Here is an 8,257-nt window from a genome sequence, read left to right on the forward strand (position 1 = left end):
TCTATAACGAGCAGAGCAGAGACCTTGCTCAGCGACTGGAATTCATGCAGTCCACTTTCATCGATACTGCCAGATGTTCCCCCAAAGAACCTGTGCACTCTACTCTCGAGCACATGGCAGGGGAGTCAGAGTTCCGGCTCTTCACCTTTGCCCACCCTTAGTGCTTTGAACTCCGCAACCTTCCGTTATAAAAATAGAAGTGCTGATGCTGGAGAACGCACCCAGGTGTGAGTTCCAGGGGCCGCAAATAGAACTTGGCTGGCCCAGCTGGCTTGGCCATGTGCCCTTGTCCCTGAGACTCCTGTTCAGAGGTCAGAATTTCACACTAAAACCTAATGTGCACCTGGTGTTTTACACTCTCACCATCACAGCCACGTTTGCACCTTCCAAAAAAAAAAAAAAAAAAAAAAAAAAAAAAAAAAAAAAAAAAAAAAAAAAAAGCTTTACTCTCTCTCCATCCTACAGATGAGTGGAGGTCCAACAGCATCTGGTAGGCACACACCATGTGGTAGGCACACACGAGCTCAAGTCTTGGATGCTTGGGCTGGTTCTTCCTGGTAAGGTCCTCTGCTTTTAGTGGTTTTATGGTGGTAGTCAGCCTGAAGACTGAAGGGGCTGGGGACAGGTAGGAAGTGTTTGTGCCTATGGAGATAAGTGACATTAAGTCTAAACATTACACAAGAGCACTCAATTCATTCCAATATTATCTCTTCCAGATCTGGAACACAGCGGCCTGTCTGTTTTAAGTCCTGCACACAGATGGTTGAGAAGTACAGCCTCACTAGGCAGTGATGGGGCACACCTTTAATCCCAGTAGAGGCAGGTGAGTCTCTGTGAGTTCAAGGCCAGCCTGGTGTACTGGTGAGCTTCACGACAGCTGAGACTATGTAGAAATCCTGTCTCAAAAAAGCTAAAGAAAAATCTTTAAAATATATTGGCCATGGTTTATCTGGATATGGGATGTAAGTGAAGCTCATATGCTCTCTTCTGCCTTGACTAGTTTTGCATTTGGAATACATCAGCTTTCTTTTGTAAACTTTTGAAATAGGTGATACATTCAGATATTTACAAGCAAGAGTGGAGAGAGCTGCCCTTCTCCTCGATGTCTCTGTTCATCTGGTTCCTTCTGAAGATAGCCAATATGGACATATTTCCTGCATCTTATTTTATTTACAGGTAAGAAAATACATAGGATTTTTTTTCAGGTGTAGCTTTCACAGTAAAAAGATTGTCTGACTGGGAGGACAGAATGGAAAATGTATGGACTTCATTTTTTTTGTAAGTGCACTTCATTCATGCAGTGCCCATAGAGGCCAGAAGGGGATGTCAGATCCCTTGGGCATTACCAATAGTTGTGAACTGCTGTGTGGGTGTTGGGAACTGAACCCCAGTCTTCTAGAAGAGCAGCCAGTGCTCTTAACTGCTTCAGGATCTTTGTTTTGAAGTAAAGCCTTTCAAGCCTGCATGATTTATGATATAGAAAGATGGCAAAGTGGAAGAAAGGCTACCAAATGGTACACAGAGGTCAGCACAATGATCTATGAAATATATCTCTACATTTAAAATACAAAGAAAAGAGACAGAGGGACACACATCTCCAGATGTGTCAATGACTAGCTCTCCCTGCAGGATCTGGGGTGAATTTAGTTCTTCCAGGAAGTAGTGTGGCTTTGATAGTGGAGCAATGACTTCATCTGTCCTTGTCTAAATGGAGAAGACGGTGAGAGGGTGTCATCAAGTCCAAGTTATGAAATCCACTGACCCTGGAGAATGTGCCTGTCATTGTTCCTAAGTGTTAGCAATTCTATTCACCTGAGCTTCATAGTTTTTCTGTCCTAGATGTACCTTATAGTGAACGTTAGGCAGCAGTGATGGGGACAATGAGAGGGCATGTGTGGCGTGGAGCTGACATCCTGAGGACCCTAGAGAGCAGTGAACCTGCCCGCCCAGAGACTTCGATGCTGCGGGAGCCCCGTGGAAAAGTCTTCCTGTTGTTATTCTTTCTATGACGTCATGCCTAAGATGGGGAGAATTACAGGCCGAGAATGCCAAGATAATGGTGCAGGTTTCTAGTGCGGTCGCTGCAGCTTCGGTGGGCAGCTGGGATGGCTCTGTGACAGCCCATAGTCTGCTCAACGAGTCTGCAGTCCACAGGAAGCACCACCGCTCTTAGTGAGCTAACCTTCCCCACGGCGTCACCACCACCTTCAGCACTGTCACAAGCAAATGGCAAAGACTGGTTTGGGGAAAGACAAACTACATTTAAAGCCTAGCATCCCACCCTTGCCTCCTCACGGTCTAAAATACTCCATCCCCAAATCTTAAATTGTTCCAAAGTCCATGCCAAAAGTCTTATTTTGTTCTGGCACCAGCTATAAAGCCCAAAGTCCCATTTACCAGTCTGTGAAATCAAAGTAAGTTCTCTATATCCAAAACACAATGTCAAGGCCATCATAAAGTGGATACACTCCTGTCAAGACCATCATAAGGTCTCCTGTTCCAAAAGGTGACGTAGACATAGGCCATCCTCCCCTAGTGCTGAGTGTGGAAAACAGCAGCCGCTATCTCAGGAGGCTTCACTGCTCAGCTGGGGCTCATGCTCTGCACACACAGGGTGTGCCCAACAGTTTAGATCCCCTGTCCTCAGGGAAGGAAGGAAAATTTGAGGCCCTGGGTTCTAGCCTCAGTGCTGACAATTAGTGTCCATATTAGCTGGACTAACCACCTTGATACGCTGGGTCAGCCTGAGGACAGGAAGGGCTAGAAAAGAGAGCTGCACCAGTGTTAGAACAAATAATGAGATCGGCAGCCTAAAACCCTATCCTTAATCCCCAAATCCCCTGCTCTGAAAAATCAAGATTTTTTTCATTATATTTGATGTCAGAACTTCATATATTGACAAGGTGGTGGTGGTGCACAATTTTAATCCCAGCACTCGGGAGGCAGAGGCAGGTGGATCTCTGTGAATTTGAGGCCAGCCTGGTCTACAAGAGCTAGTTCCAGGACAGGCCCTAAAGCTATAGAGAAACCCTGTCTTGAAAAACCAAAAACAAACAACAACAACAAAAAAATCCCCACTTCATGTATTGTGGCTGTGTGTTTTTTTTTAAATTGTTCTGATGCCAGTATTCATAATAAACGGTAGAACATCATCCAAGACAGGGAAAGGTGTAGCACCTGCACTACAGGACAGTCTGCGAGCCAGGCAAGGGCTGGTTGAAACACACACACACACACAGAGAGAGAGAGAGACAGAGACAGAGAGACAGAGATATGGGTCATCCTTGAAACAAGAATGCCAACTTGAATCAAGTTTATTGTGTTTCAGGCAGCTTATATAGATTTCCTTGACTAAATGCCATGTCCCAGCTCTCAGCTGCAAGCCACCAGAAACCACTCCCCTGTCTCATGCTCAGAGCAGCTGCAAGCATAACAAGTTGTTTCCTCTGGCAGGCAAGTCATAGGAAATTTAGGGTCTGGGGGTCCACAGTCCCCAACAGAGGGGTGCATAAGTTGATGACATCACTCGTTATGTTATGGTTAAGTGAAAGGTTTTTTAGTGTAGATACAAGGGATCATGCAGGCAGAGGCATCAGGCAGAGTCCAGAGAAGAGAGAGAATGTAGTAGACTCAGCGTAGGCTGGACCGGGAAAGGAGAACAGAGAGAAAGGGAGAGAGAGAGAGGAAGAGACCCGAGAGAGGGGCAAAGAGAGACGAGTATAGCTGAGATAGCCGGGTTATAGGGCAATGAGAAGATGGGGTGGGGTGGAAGTAGAGGCAGAAGAGCTAGGTTCTTGTGATACTGAGGGAGCCTGGAGACCAGAAGCCATTTTCCCTTCTGCCAGTGGTAGAGGGGAACCTGGTTCACCAGGTCCTGAGGAGTGCTGGCTTTTGACTAATGGCCAGAACTTGGATTTGACAGTATCTACAAGAACAGGAAAAGGCCACACCTAGGTTAAAGTGTCTACAAGGGCAACTGACCAATTAGAACTTCCTGATGAGAACTTTAAATTTGTTGATCCATAGTCAAAATTATCTTGTGTTATCTTCAGTCTCCATATTTGTTGTAGAAGGCTGTGTGTTCATTTCTTAGCTACCCAGACTCCTGAAATAACCACACAGAAATTGTATTAATTAAATCACTGCTTGGCCCATCACTAGAGCATATTCCTCGTACATATTAAATTAACCCATTTCTATTATTTTATATTTTATCACGAGGCTTGTGGCCTATGGGCAAGGTTCCACCTGGTAGCTGGTGCCTTTCCCTTCTGGCGGCTACATGGCATCTCTTTGACTCTGCCTTCTTTCTCCCAACATTCAATTTAGTTTTCCCTGCCTACCTCTATTCTGCTCTGCACAGGACCAAGACAGTTTCTTTATTTACCAATAGTATTCACAGCATGCAGAGGGGAATCCCACATCACATATTAGTCATTCATTGTCTATCTGTGTGTGTAACAGTAAACCTTTAAAATTTTTAGGAGACCACTAGCTTCTATCAATTCAAAGCCTGAGAAATGTCATCAGATAACATCTGAAACGGATAGCAGAATCTTTTCCTGCTCTGCTTAAGCCACTGAAAGACCTGGATAAATCCAGATCCCCCTAGCAGGAAAACAGAGCCAAAAATCTAGCAGGAAGAGAAGAATCAAAAATCTAGGATTAGCCAATTTCAGGGTTTCAGGAGCTAGCTGAAGATAAAGGTAGATTGTAATCTTGAGAGTAATCTTGAGAAATAGGGAGATTCCCCCTAGTAATTATCACCCCCTAGTAATTATCATTGGTATAGGAACTAGCTGATTACGACCTTGAGAATGATCTTGAGAGGCAAGGAGTTACCCCCTTGTAATCATCACTGGAATTTTCGGAATTTTCTGTGACACCCTCTCTGCCCCCCTTTCGGATTACTGGGCTGCGTGGTTTCTTCCTATAAAAACTACTTCTCCCGGTCACTCGAGGTCGAACTCTTCCCCTGCGTGGGTTATGAGTCTCTGCCCCAGTGCACTGGTCCCATCTTGTCGTCTTGTCGTCTGGTCATTAAACCTCGTGTGATTGCAGCAAGGACGGTCTCTCATGAGTTACTGGGGGGGTTCGCGTCATCCCGAGGCTCGAGTGAGAGTCTCCCCTAATCGGGGGTCTTTCACCACTATGTTTATTAGAGGGTGGAGAGATGGCCCATAGCCTAAGAGGATCTGGGTTCTGTTCCCAGCACCCACACAGTGGCTCATAAGCACCTGTAACTCTGGTTCCAAGGGATCTGAAGACCTCTTCTGGTTCCCATGGACTCCTGCATGCACGTGGTGCACATAAGCTCACACAAGGTAAACATATACACACATACGTAAATAAACCATTTTAAAAGAAGCCTATGTAAGCACTTCCATGGCAGGACATCCCATCAGGACAACCTGAGTCTGCATCCCTGGGCTGTGGTCACTGATTCTTGGCTCGGAGGAAATGATCTCTTACTCTTTCAAAGTGACATTGTGCTTTGCATCATCGGGTTCAAATGCGAGGATGACCCATTTTCTCTAGGACGTCACCAAGGTCAGTGTGAAGTCCTATCATGGGATGTCCATCGGGCGGGCGCTGGTCCGCTCTGAGCTGGCGGTGGATGTTCTCGCCTGTCTCCTGCCCTTTCTTCCTGTTTCCTGGGGAGACACCCAGTGTGTTGGGCTTGTTTTATGTCAACTTGACTCAAGCTAAAATCATTGCAGAGGCGGGAGCTGCAATGGAGAGAAAGCACCTCCATGAGATCAGGCTGCGGGTCAGCCTGCAACGGCATTTTCTTAATTAGTGATTGATGGGGGAGAGCCCAGCCCGTTGTGTGTGCTGCTCTCTCTGGACTGGTGGTCCTGAGTTCCGTAAGAAGCAGGCTGAGCAAGCCAAGGGAACAAGCCAGTAAGCTGCACCCTCCATGGCCTCTGCACATCAGCTCCTGCCTCCAGGTTCCTGCTCTATTTGAGTCCCTGTCCTGACTCCCTTCAGTGATGAACAGTGATGTGGAAGTCTAAGCTAAGTAAACCCTTTCCTCCCCAGGCTGCTTTTAGACATGGTGTTTCATCACAGCAGTAGTGACCCTAAACAGGACACCTCAGATATGACACCAATGACTGACTAGAGAGAAATGGTTCCACCCGAGACTTCCTTGGTGAACCAGTGAGTTTATTAGGGTCACTTACAGACTTCTGCTTGTCTTAGAGTAACTATGACTCCACTGGCACTTGCTAGTAACGATACTTGAAGATTTGGGGTTCTTTTAAACAAATTTATACAGAACAATTCATCTCCAATAAAAACATTATTTATGATGTTTTATCCTCTTGCCTACTTCCTTCTGAGATAGCCAGTTTCTCCTTAGGCCTGGTCCCCCACCTTGGCTGTGATCCACCAGGTCTTATGACCCTTAGCTCACAGGACCTAAGGTACTGCTTAGGCCAGGTACTTTTCCAGCTGGCTGGCCTGGGCCCCCCAAGCATAAACTAAATTAATTTAACTCTCAAATTCCTCAGATGCTTTACCCTCTCTTCTGAATATCTCTCAGATTTTTTTAAAAAAAAATTCCATTGTTTACAAAGGACTTCTTAGCCTGGCCAACCATAGACATCAAGGTGATGGCCTCCTCGCAGAACCCTTAGTGACCCAGAGAAGGGCCACGGAATATTTTATTTTCTTCCCTTCTTGCAATGCCCTTGACTGGTTTCTTTCCTGCACTGCTTGCTTTACCTTAAACTCTTTAAAAAATATTTTTTTATGTTTATGGATGTTTTGCTTGCGTGTATTTCTGTGCACCATGTGCGTGCCTACAGAGGCCGCAAGTTATTGGATCCCGAAACTGAGCCACAGACAGCTGTGAGCCACCATGTAAGCACTAGTTATCAGGCCTGGCTCCTTTGGGAGGAGCAACCAGCGCTCTTAACCACTGAGGATTTCTTCAGCCCTGGTGCTTACCGTCTTGAGAGCTAAAACATCCGAAGTCCACGGTTTCACTTCATACAACTCGGGGCTAACCTAAGATCTATAATTACTATCGCATTTATTTTTTTCCGTGCAGTATTTGCATATTTAAAATTAAAAGGTTCTGTCAGGCATGATGGCCTGGAACATGTCCATAGTTCTAGCACTTGGGAGGTGGAGACAGGAGGATCACCAGGTGGAGGCTAGCTTTGACACACAGTGAGTCTGAGACCAGCCTAGACTGCCAAGACATCCTGTCTCAAAAACAAAACAACAACAAAGAGGCTTAAATGATTAGTTAAGTAATTGATGACACAGCCATTCAGTGAAACAATAAAGCCATTACAAAAATAAGAACAATTGATCTGGTGAGGACCAGTGAGTACGGGCATTTGCAGCAAGGGATAGGGCAGTCTGCAGAATACACACATTTGGAAAAAAGGAGGAGAAGGAACAAGGAACCCAGCTATTTTGCTTATGTACACACAAGACATCTTTGAAAAGAGTTACAAAAACATATAGTGTAATACTTTAATTTTGAGTGCGACTAAATGTCTGGGCAAAGAGACCTTTTACTACAAAAATCAAGCCTTCTGGGTAATGAAACACATGAATGTCCCTGTCCAGAAATAATGTTAACTGGGCAGTGGCAGTACACGCCTTTAATCCCAGCACTGAGGAGGTAGAGGCAGGAGGAGTTCTGTGAGTTCCAGGCCAGCCTGGTCTACAGGACAGCCGTGAGCAAAAGTGGTCTTCTTTCGGAAGATGGTGAGACCATTCATGGGACAGATCACAGGGCTGGACGTCCAGGCTCCACTGGAACTTCTGTGTGTGCTTCATTTGCATTTCCCATTATTTACCTGACCATGTTATAGTGACAATAATGACAGCTCTAACTGAAGCTTACTTAGTGTTTCTGTGTGCCACCTACTGTATAGTAACATTTCATCTGCAGGCTGAGTAGGGGTGTGTGTGTGTGTTGCACGTAGCACCCAGAGCAGGATGTCAGATATTTCTGCTTTATTCCTTTGAGGCAGAATCTTCCATCAAACTTGAAGCTTGCTGTTTAGGGTAGTCTGGCCAGCAGAATCCCAGGCCCACCGGTCTCCACCCTTCACCCACCACAGTGCTGGGGTTACAGGCATACCCAGGTTTTTACACGAGTGTTTGGGATTTGAATTCAGGTTCTCGCACTTGCCTAACAAGTGCTCTTAGCCCCGCCCCCCAGTCGGTGGATTTTTTTTTCCTCTCCAGATTCAGGAGAGGAACCCAAGACTAGGAGAAGTCTTGTCTTCGT

At 45.8% G+C, this 8,257-nt stretch overlaps 1 long non-coding RNA gene across 1 annotated transcript; it reads left to right on the forward strand.

The window, feature by feature from the left end:
* Positions 1-425: 425 nt before the first annotated feature.
* LOC125416315 (uncharacterized) lies at positions 426-5,060 on the forward strand. The gene is made up of 4 exons (XR_015000800.2): positions 426-557; positions 717-823; positions 1,049-1,176; positions 1,840-5,060. It is a non-coding gene; the product is annotated as an uncharacterized LOC125416315 (long non-coding RNA).
* Positions 5,061-8,257: the final 3,197 nt, after the last annotated feature.

The sequence above is a fragment of the Myodes glareolus genome, chromosome 3, assembly GCF_982192425.1.
Source record: "Myodes glareolus chromosome 3, mMyoGla1.1, whole genome shotgun sequence".
Classification (NCBI taxonomy): domain Eukaryota; kingdom Metazoa; phylum Chordata; class Mammalia; order Rodentia; family Cricetidae; genus Myodes; species Myodes glareolus.